A 10,113-nucleotide genomic window follows, 5' to 3' on the forward strand; every position below is an offset into this window, starting at 1 on the left:
AACTAAATTTAAGATTCAATACCATCGCATCCTCTTCTCAAAATATAGCTAAAAGCTCCTCGACACAATCTCTAGGGTTTCATATGTCTAAAAGATAGATGTTTTATAAAATTCCTTAAATAAGAAATTTTTTTTTTCTCCCCATCCTTCATCAACTAAATCTAAGATTCAATACCATCGTTAACTCATCCCAAAACTTGGCTTAGAGCTCCTTGTCACCATTTCTAGGGTTTACTAAGTGCAAATGATTGCTGTATTACGAAGTTTCTAAAATAAGAAACTTTCTTTTTTTTCAATCTCCATCATTCATCAAGTAAATCTAAGATTCAATATCCTCTCATTCTCATCCAAAAATTTGGATAAAAGCTATATGACATCATCTCTAGGGTTTCCTATGTCTAAAAGATGGATGTTTTTTAAAGTTTCAAAAATCAGAAACTTTCTATCTTTTCAATCTCCATCATTCATCCACTAAATCTAACATTCAATACCCTCTCATTCTCATCCCAAAACATGGCTAAAAGGTCGTTGACATCATCTCTAGGGTTTCAATACCATAAAAGATGGATGTTTCATAAAGTTTCAAAAATAAGAAAGTTTCTATTTCGTCAATCTCTATCCTTCATCAACTAAATCTAAGATTCAATTGCATTTCATCATCATCCCAAAACTTGGCCAAAAGCACATTAACACAATCTCTAGGGTCTCCTATGTCTAAAAGATGGATGTTTTATAAAGTTTCTAAAATTAGAAACTTTCTGTTTTTTCAATCTCAATCCTTCATCAACTAATTCTAAGATTCAATACCATCCCATCCTAATCTCAAAACTTGGCTAAAAGCTCCTTAACACCATTTCTATGGTTTCCTATGTTTAAAAAATGGATGTTTTACAAAGTTTCTAAAATAAGTTACTTTCTATTTTTCAATCTTCATCACCAAAATCTAAGATTTTAAACCATTTCATCATCATCCCAAAACCAGACAAAAAACTCTTTGACACCATCTCTAGGGTCTCATATGTCTAAAAGATGGATGTTTTATAAAGTTTCTAAAATAAGAAACTTCCTATTTTTTCATTCTCCATCCTCTAACAACTAAACCTAAGATTCAATACCATCTCATCATCTTCTCAAAACTTGGCAAAAAGCTCATTCACACCATCTCTAGGGTTTCATATGTCTAAAAGATGGATGTTTTATAAAGTTTCTATGATTAGAAACTATCTGTTTTTCAATCTTCATCCTTCATTAACAAAATCTAAGATTCAATACATTCTCATCCTATGATCAAAACTTGGCTAAAAGCTCATTGAAACCATCTCCTAGGGTTTCATATGTCTAAAAGATAGATTTTTTCTAAAGTTTCTAAAATAAGAAACTTTTTATTTTTTCGCTATCCTTCATTTTTTTCGCTATCCTTCATCAACTAAATTTAAGATTAAATACCATCGCTAACTCATCCCAAAACTTGGCTCAAAGCTCCTTGACACCATCTCTAGGGTTTCCTATGTCTTAAAGGTGGAAGTTTTATAAAGTTTCTAAAATAATAAAGTTTCTATTTTTTCAATCTCTATTTTTCAATAACTAAATCTAAGATTCAAAATGATCTTATCTTCATCCTAAAACATGGCTAAAAGCTCATTGACACTATCAATAGGGTCTCATATGTCTAAAAGTAAGAAATTTTTTATTTTTACAATCTCATCCTTTATCAACTAAATCTAAGATTCTTTACCCTCTCATTCTCATCTCAAAACTAGGCTAAAAGCTCGTTGACATCATCTGTAGAGTTTCATTACTATAAAAGATAATTCTAAAAGCTCCTTAATGTGGTGCTTAAGAGGGAAGAAGAAGAAAATTACAACTCAAGAACACAACAAGAAAAGAAGAAGAAAATGGGAGCAAAGCTCAACCCAATTGATATTCCATCAATTACATAAGTTTATCAACATCCAAAATCCCCTCTAAAGATGATTTCTAACTCTTTAAATAAAAGAAAACCAAAGCAAATTCGTTCAAGATCCTCCACTAGCTAGCTTAGGGACTAACATAACATTAATTGCATTGGAACTCACTAACTTTGACTGTTTTGGGAACCCACAGACACATTCCACAAAAACTACGATAACTTTCTGCCCTCTAGTCCAATTTTCAAGCACAAATACTTGTTGGAAAGATCTCAAAGAGACCTACAACTTTGTAGTTTACTGTAAGCCCAAGGGTCTACTCTCCTATCTTGTTTTGATGATTCTAAACATAATTGATTGTGTTTTTGAATACTAATCAATTTGCTTTGAAGTGTTGTGTTTGAGATAGGATTGATCATTGAAGAAACCAACACACAACATGGTCATGCTTGGAGATATCTCATACAAGAGTCAAAGGAGCTAAGTGAAGCTCACCTCATCTCTCAAGCAAGCATACACAAGATGGAAGATCAATTGAAGACCAAGACTAAAGAGAAGTTGAAAGCTACATAGGTATCATTGTACATCCTTTCTCTTTAGATTTCCAAGTCAAGGCAAAGTGTTTTCAAAATGTTTTTTCAAAGAACACTTAAGAACTTAAAATGGATTAGTGAATGGTTATGTGGTGGACCAACATGTTGGGACCCTCATAAACATTCCAAAATAACCATAGGAGTTGAGTTCCAAAAGCTAAAAATCAAATCAGCAATAAAAATCAAAATCTGTGGATTTTTAGGCTTCTCGGAACTCCGAGATTTTTTCTCGGAGCTCCGAGCTCGGAACTCCGAGAGTTCCCTCGGAACTCCGAGAAAAGGTCCAGTAGCATCTGGACATTTTCTCGGAACTCCGAGAAAATTTCTCGGAACTCCGAGAAATGGTCCAGTAGAAATTTTATTTCTTCTGGCCGTTGTCTCGGAACTCCGAGAATATTTCTCGGAACTCCGAGAATGGTTCTCGGAACTCCGAGAACCTCGCGACAGACTAAAAAATAGCCGTTGGGATTCAAATTAATTTTTGGTTTTTGATATTTCCACCCCCAAACGGTCATATTCTTTGGTGTGGCTATATATACAACATGTAGAGAAGTTTTTCACTCTCTCTTGATCTTTGAAAAATATCCTTAAGCATCAAAAACATTTGCAATCCATTTTAGCTTGAGTTTTTGTTTTTCATCCTAAACTTGCCTTTCACTTGTGAATCTTTTGAGTTTGGATATAGTAGTGCTTTCACTTGCAAATCACCATCTTTGAAGAGCAATCAAGGGTCTACAAAGAGCATCAAGCTTTCAAGAAGAAGCCAAGCTATTCTCTTTCAAATCTTGTATAGGTGGCTAGGGCATTCCTTTTTTAATTCCCTAGAGAGCAACCGCTTAGAACTCGGCGGAGAAGGAGAGTCTTTGTAAAGGTGTAAGGGCATCCTTGTTTAATATCCCTTGGAATTGTAACCGCCTCGGAGCCGGGCATCGTGGAGGTCTCCAATAGTGGAATCCCTCAAGTGCGACCTTGAGTAGAGTGGAGTAGGCCGTTGGCCGAACCACTATATATCGGTGTGTTATTTCTCACTCTTGCATTTCCATTATTGTTTTGGTTTGGCATTTCACTTTGTTCTTTCAATTATATTTGCACTAACCAAATATTTAATTAAGTGAAGAAAAATTCCAATTAGGGTTTATAGATAATTTTCAAAAGGCCTAATATTGAGTTAAATTCAATTCACCCCCCCTCTTGAGTATTTCAATTGGTATCAAAGCCTCGTCTCTATTTTTTTTTGAAAACCCTAACCGGTTTAGAGTAAAGATTCAAAAATGGCAAACTACCCTCAACATCATGAAGGTTATTCAAACACTAGGCCACCCTATTTTGATGGTACAAATTATGGTTTTTGGAAAACTAAAATGAAAATCTTTTTAACTCAAGACTATCAAATGTGGAGAGCAATTAATAATGAATATATCCTACCCACAAGAAATTTAAATGATTGGACCGAAGCCGAACAACAAGCTTCGAATTATAATGCCAAAGCCATGAATTCTCTCATTTGTGCTCTATCTCCCGGAGAATTCAATAGAGTATCAAATTTGAATTCGGCTAAGGAAATTTGGGACACTCTAGAAGTCACCCATGAAGGAACCAATCAAGTTAAAGAATCTAAAATGAACCATCTTTTTCGGCAATACGAACTTTTTCAAATGACACCCGATGAAACAATTGCCGACATGTACACTAGATTCACCAATCTTGTAAATGGATTAAGGGGACTTGGAAAACAATTTTCCAATAGAGATTTAGTAACTAAAATTCTTAGATCCCTACCTTTGTCTTGGGAATCCAAAACCTCCGCAATCACCGAAGCCAAGGACATGAACACTTTGAACCTAGATGAACTTATAGGGTCCTTGATCACACATGAAATGATTTTCAAAACAAAAGCACCCGAAATCGAAACTAAAATCGAAAAAGGAAAAGGAATTGCTTTTGCTTGTAATGTAGGTGAAAGTGAAGATGCAAAGGAAGACATCGAGGATGAAGTAGCTCTCCTAACAAGAAGGATCAAATTCTTGCAAAGAAACATGGGAGGCATGAGAAATAGAAGGACCAATCCTCCATTCAAGAAGAAAGAAGAAGTTGGTGATGGATCTTCTCAACCCCGATGTTACGGTTGCAAGAAGCTTGGACACATTCGCCCGGATTGTCCACTCAACAATGAACCTACTTCAAACAACCGCTTCAAGAGAAGAGAAGGCAAGAAAGGAATGTCCGCCACATGGGATGAGGAGATTGAAAGCGAAGGCGAACAAAATGATGGGGAAGATTGCCTATTAGCAAGAAATGTGTGCTTCATGGCCTCAACAAACGACAACAATGAGGTAAACACTTTAAATGATGTCATTATCTTACAAGAAGTTTTAGATTCCTTACAAAGTGCAAATGATGAACTTGAAATTCAATTTGATAAAATTGCATCACTTGAAAATTCTCTTGCTAACATGACAAAAGAATTTGGTTGGTTAAAAAAGGATCATAAATTCTTAGATGATGAAAATGAAAAATGCAAAGTAGAGATTCATGAGCTAAATGCTACCATTAAGACTTTGAATGAAAATCGACAAAATCTTTCTATTGAAAATAACAAACTAAAGCATGAAAACGGTAAACTATCTTTTGAATATGATGAACTCAAGAAACTCTTTGAAAAATTTGAAAATAGTTCATTAAAATTGGATAAACTTGTAAATCTTCAAAGAATGTCAAGTGACAAAAGTGGACTTGGACATAGATGGAATACCACAATATCTAACTATAAAAACAAACTTGAAAAGACTTCCTCTAGTAGTACCAAAATTTGCTTTTATTGTGGATTGTTAGGTCATTATAAAGTTGCTTGCTTACATGCTAAACAAGATAAGATCAAATTGAACTCTAAAGTGAAAACAAATGAACATAGCAAGATTAGGAAGATTTGGGTACCTAAGGGATCTCACTTGCCTATTCCTATGTAGGTATGCCTTAAAAGCCACAACAAGAGGAACACATGGTACCTTGATAGTGGATGCTCTAGACACATGACTGGAGACCTCACTCAATTCGCATCACTATCACTCAAGGATGGTGGAGAAGTTACCTTTGGAGATGACAAGAAAGGAAAAGTCAAAGGTGAAGGCACCATAGGTAACTCTACCTCTCCCATACATGATGTACTCTTTGTTGATGGATTGTCCCATAATCTTATTAGCATTAGTCAATTATGTGATAATGGTTTTGAAGTTGTCTTCAATCCCGACAAATGCATTGTTAAAAATAAGATAAATGGAGAAGTAAAATTCATAGGGTCTAGAGACAATAACATTTATACAATTGGACTAGATGATCTTAGACTCCAAAAAGTGACTTGTCTAAATGCCATTAGTGAGGATTCTTGGCTATGGCATAGGAGGTTGGGTCATGCCGGAATGGATCTCATTTCGACCCTCTCCTCAAAAGAAAGTGTTAGAGGATTGCCTAAGTTCAAATTCATCAAGGATCACATTTGTAGAACTTGTCAATTAGGAAAACAATTGAAAAGCTCTTTTGCACCTAAAAATATGATTTCAACCTCCTACCCCTTGGAGCTACTTCATATGGATCTTTTTGGACCAATGAAGACTAGTAGCCTAGGTGGAAAGAGGTACGTGTTTGTAGTTGTTGATGACTACTCACGATTCACATGGGTCATATTTCTAGGACATAAAGATGAAACTTATGAAAACTTCCTAACATTATGCAATCAAATTCAAAATGAAAAAGGTGTTGCCATCTCCCACATTAGAAGTGATCATGGAACGGAATTTGAAAATGTACACTTTGACACTTACTGTAATGAACATGGCATTAAACATAATTTTTCCGCACCTAGAACACCTCAACAAAATGGAGTAGTAGAAAGAAAGAATCGAACTCTCCAAGAAATGGCTAGAACAATGTTGCATGAAAATGATCTCCCTAGATATTTTTGGGCAGAAGCGGTTAGCACCGCTTGCTATATCATAAACAGGGTATACTTAAGGCCAATCTCTAAGAAAACACCTTATGAGCTTTGGAAAAACTTGAAACCAAATATAAGCTATTTTAGAGTGTTTGGATGTAAATGCTTCATTTTGAACATTAGAGATAATTTACATATATTTGATAAGAAGTCGGATGATGGAATATTCTTAGGGTATTCTTCTCATAGCAAAGCATATAGAGTATTTAATAGGAGAACCCTAGTAGTAGAAGAATCCATGCATGTGACATTTGATGAAAGAGAGCCAACACCTCAAGAAATGCCACATGATGAGGATGAACCCGTTGAACATCTTTCTCCAAAATTGAGTGCTCCTCCTCATGCATCTACTAGTCATACACCACCTAGTGAGGAAGTAGAAAATGAAAATGATGCCTCATTACCTAGGGATAGGAGAACATTGGTTGATCATCCTGAATCCCAAATCTTAGCTGATGCCACATTGCCAGTAAGAACTAGATCATACTATCGTAGTGTGAGCAATAATTTGGCATTCCTATCCGAATTGGAACCAAAATCCATCAAGGAAGCAGAAAAGGATGAATATTGGTTGATGGCCATGCAAGAAGAGTTGAGTCAATTCGAAAGGAACAAGGTATGGAGGCTAGTACCTAGACCTAGTGATCATCCAGTCATTGGCACGAGATGGGTGTATAGAAATAAATTGAATGAAAATGGAATTATCACTAGGAATAAAGCTAGGCTTGTAGCCCAAGGGTACAATCAGGAGGAAGGGATAGATTATGATGAGACATTTGCTCCTGTTGCCCGTATGGAGGCTATTAGGATACTTTTGGCATATGCATCTCATAAAGGATTTAAACTATATCAAATGGATGTCAAAAGTGCCTTCCTAAATGGCTATATCCAAGAGGAAGTGTATGTTGAGCAACCTCCAGGTTTTGAAGACTTCAAACATCCAAATCATGTCTTCAGGCTTGATAAAGCCTTATATGGATTAAAGCAAGCTCCTAGAGCTTGGTATGAGAGGCTTTGCACTTTCTTAGTTGAAAAGGGATTCGAGATGGGAAAGGTGGATAAAACCTTATTTATCAAAAGAGAAAATCATGATATCCTCCTTGTCCAAATCTATGTGGATGATACCATCTGTGGCTCAACTAATCAAAAATTGTGTGATGAATTTGCAACCTTAATGAAAAATGAATTTGAAATGAACATGATGGGAGAGTTAACCTACTTCTTAGGACTCCAAATTAAACAATACAAAAATGGAAGTTTTTTAAATCAAGAAAAATATACAAAGGAGTTATTAAAGAAGTATGGCATGGATAGCAGTAAGACATCAAGAATTCCCATGAGTACTACTGCTAAGCTAGAAAAAGATGAATTTGGCAAATCTGTGGATCAGAAATTGTATAGGGGTATGATAGGTAGTTTGCTCTATTTGACAGCCAGCAGACCAGACATTATGTTTACTGTCTGTCTCTGTGCTCGATTTCAATCGGATCCTAAAGAATCTCACCTATCGGCAGTTAAGAAGATCTTCAAGTACTTAAAAGGAACCCAAAGTCTAGGACTGTGGTATGAAAGATCATCTTCCTTCACTCTCATCGGATATTCAGATGCAGACTTTGCTGGATGTAGAGTAGATAGGAAAAGCACTAGTGGGACTTGCCAATTCTTGGGTAAATCACTTGTTTCATGGTTTAGCAAGAAGCAAAATTCAGTAGCTCTGTCCACAACAGAAGCAGAATATGTGGCAGCTGGAGCTTGCTGTGCTCAAGTCCTATGGATGAAAAGCACATTGATGGACTATGCAATCAAAATGGAAAATATTCTCATCCAATGTGACAATACTAGTGCTATAAGCTTAACAAAGAACCCCATACAACACTCAAGAACAAAACACATTGAGATTAAGCACCACTTCATCAGAGATCACTCACAAAAAGGGGATATTTGCTTAAAATATATCAACACTGAAGAACAATTAGCGGATATCTTTACAAAACCCCTTAGTGATGATAGAATTTGCTATATCCGAAGTGCCTTAAACATATGGAGTGCGGATCAAATCAAAGAAATTGCCAAATAAATACTTTGTGCCTTTAACCAGCTTATCTATATAGTATTTATATATATAATCTTTGTTTGGTAGTATCTGCATGAATGAGATGTCAAATTTTTAATCTTAAAAATCACTCAATTGATATTCTTAGCCTTCTTAGTTTTTCTAAGTTGGAGAGGTATCTTCACTTTAATTAAAATACCTAACATCTTGACATATGTCAACATCTCGATCATGAACAGGTATATGTGCATTACTTGGTTATATAATTTTATACCATAAGCATTGATTCAGGGGGAGTTATCCACTCCTATTTTTTTTTACACCCTTTCTGTCGATGACAAAAGGGGGAGAAGTTTGAAATTGATTATCTATTCAATTGACTATATGCACCACTTGCTTATAACTTGTATCATTTATATGTGTGCATATATTGAGGGGGAGTTCTAGTATTCACTTGCCTACTATGTCACTCCACACACACCTCATAATCAATTTTGTTTGTCATCATCAAAAAGGGGGAGATTGTAAGCCCAAGGGTCTACTCTCCTATCTTGTTTTGATGATTCTAAACATAATTGATTGTGTTTTTGAATACTAATCAATTTGCTTTGAAGTGTTGTGTTTGAGATAGGATTGATCATTGAAGAAACCAACACACAACATGGTCATGCTTGGAGATATCCCATACAAGAGTCAAAGGAGCTAAGTGAAGCTCACCTCATCTCTCAAGCAAGCATACACAAGATGGAAGATCAATTGAAGACCAAGACTAAAGAGAAGTTGAAAGCTACATAGGTATCATTGTACATCCTTTCTCTTTAGATTTCCAAGTCAAGGCAAAGTGTTTTCAAAATGTTTTTTCAAAGAACACTTAAGAACTTAAAATGGATTAGTGAATGGTTATGTGGTGGACCAACATGTTGGGACCCTCATAAACATTCCAAAATAACCATAGGAGTTGAGTTCCAAAAGCTAAAAATCAAATCAGCAATAAAAATCAAAATCTGTGGATTTTTAGGCTTCTCGGAACTCCGAGATTTTTTCTCGGAGCTCCGAGCTCGGAACTCCGAGAGTTCCCTCGGAACTCCGAGAAAAGGTCCAGTAGCATCTGGACATTTTCTCGGAACTCCGAGAAAATTTCTCGGAACTCCGAGAAATGGTCCAGTAGAAATTTTATTTCTTCTGGCCGTTGTCTCGGAACTCCGAGAATATTTCTCGGAACTCCGAGAATTCTCGGAACTCCGAGAACCTCGCGACAGACTAAAAAATAGCCGTTGGGATTCAAATTAATTTTTGGTTTTTGATATTTCCACCCCCAAACGGTCATATTCTTTGGTGTGGCTATATATACAACATGTAGAGAAGTTTTTCACTCTCTCTTGATCTTTGAAAAACATCCTTAAGCATCAAAAACATTTGCAATCCATTTTAGCTTGAGTTTTTGTTTTTCATCCCAAACTTGCCTTTCACTTGTGAATCTTTTGAGTTTGGATATAGTAGTGCTTTCACTTGCAAATCACCATCTTTGAAGAGCAATCAAGGGTCTACAAAGAGCATCAAGCTTTCAAGAAG

Source organism: Tasmannia lanceolata, unplaced genomic scaffold (genome assembly GCF_043159265.1).
Source record: "Tasmannia lanceolata isolate RefF3 unplaced genomic scaffold, GAP_Taslan_0.1 ptg000012l, whole genome shotgun sequence".
Taxonomy (NCBI): Eukaryota; Viridiplantae; Streptophyta; class Magnoliopsida; order Canellales; family Winteraceae; genus Tasmannia; species Tasmannia lanceolata.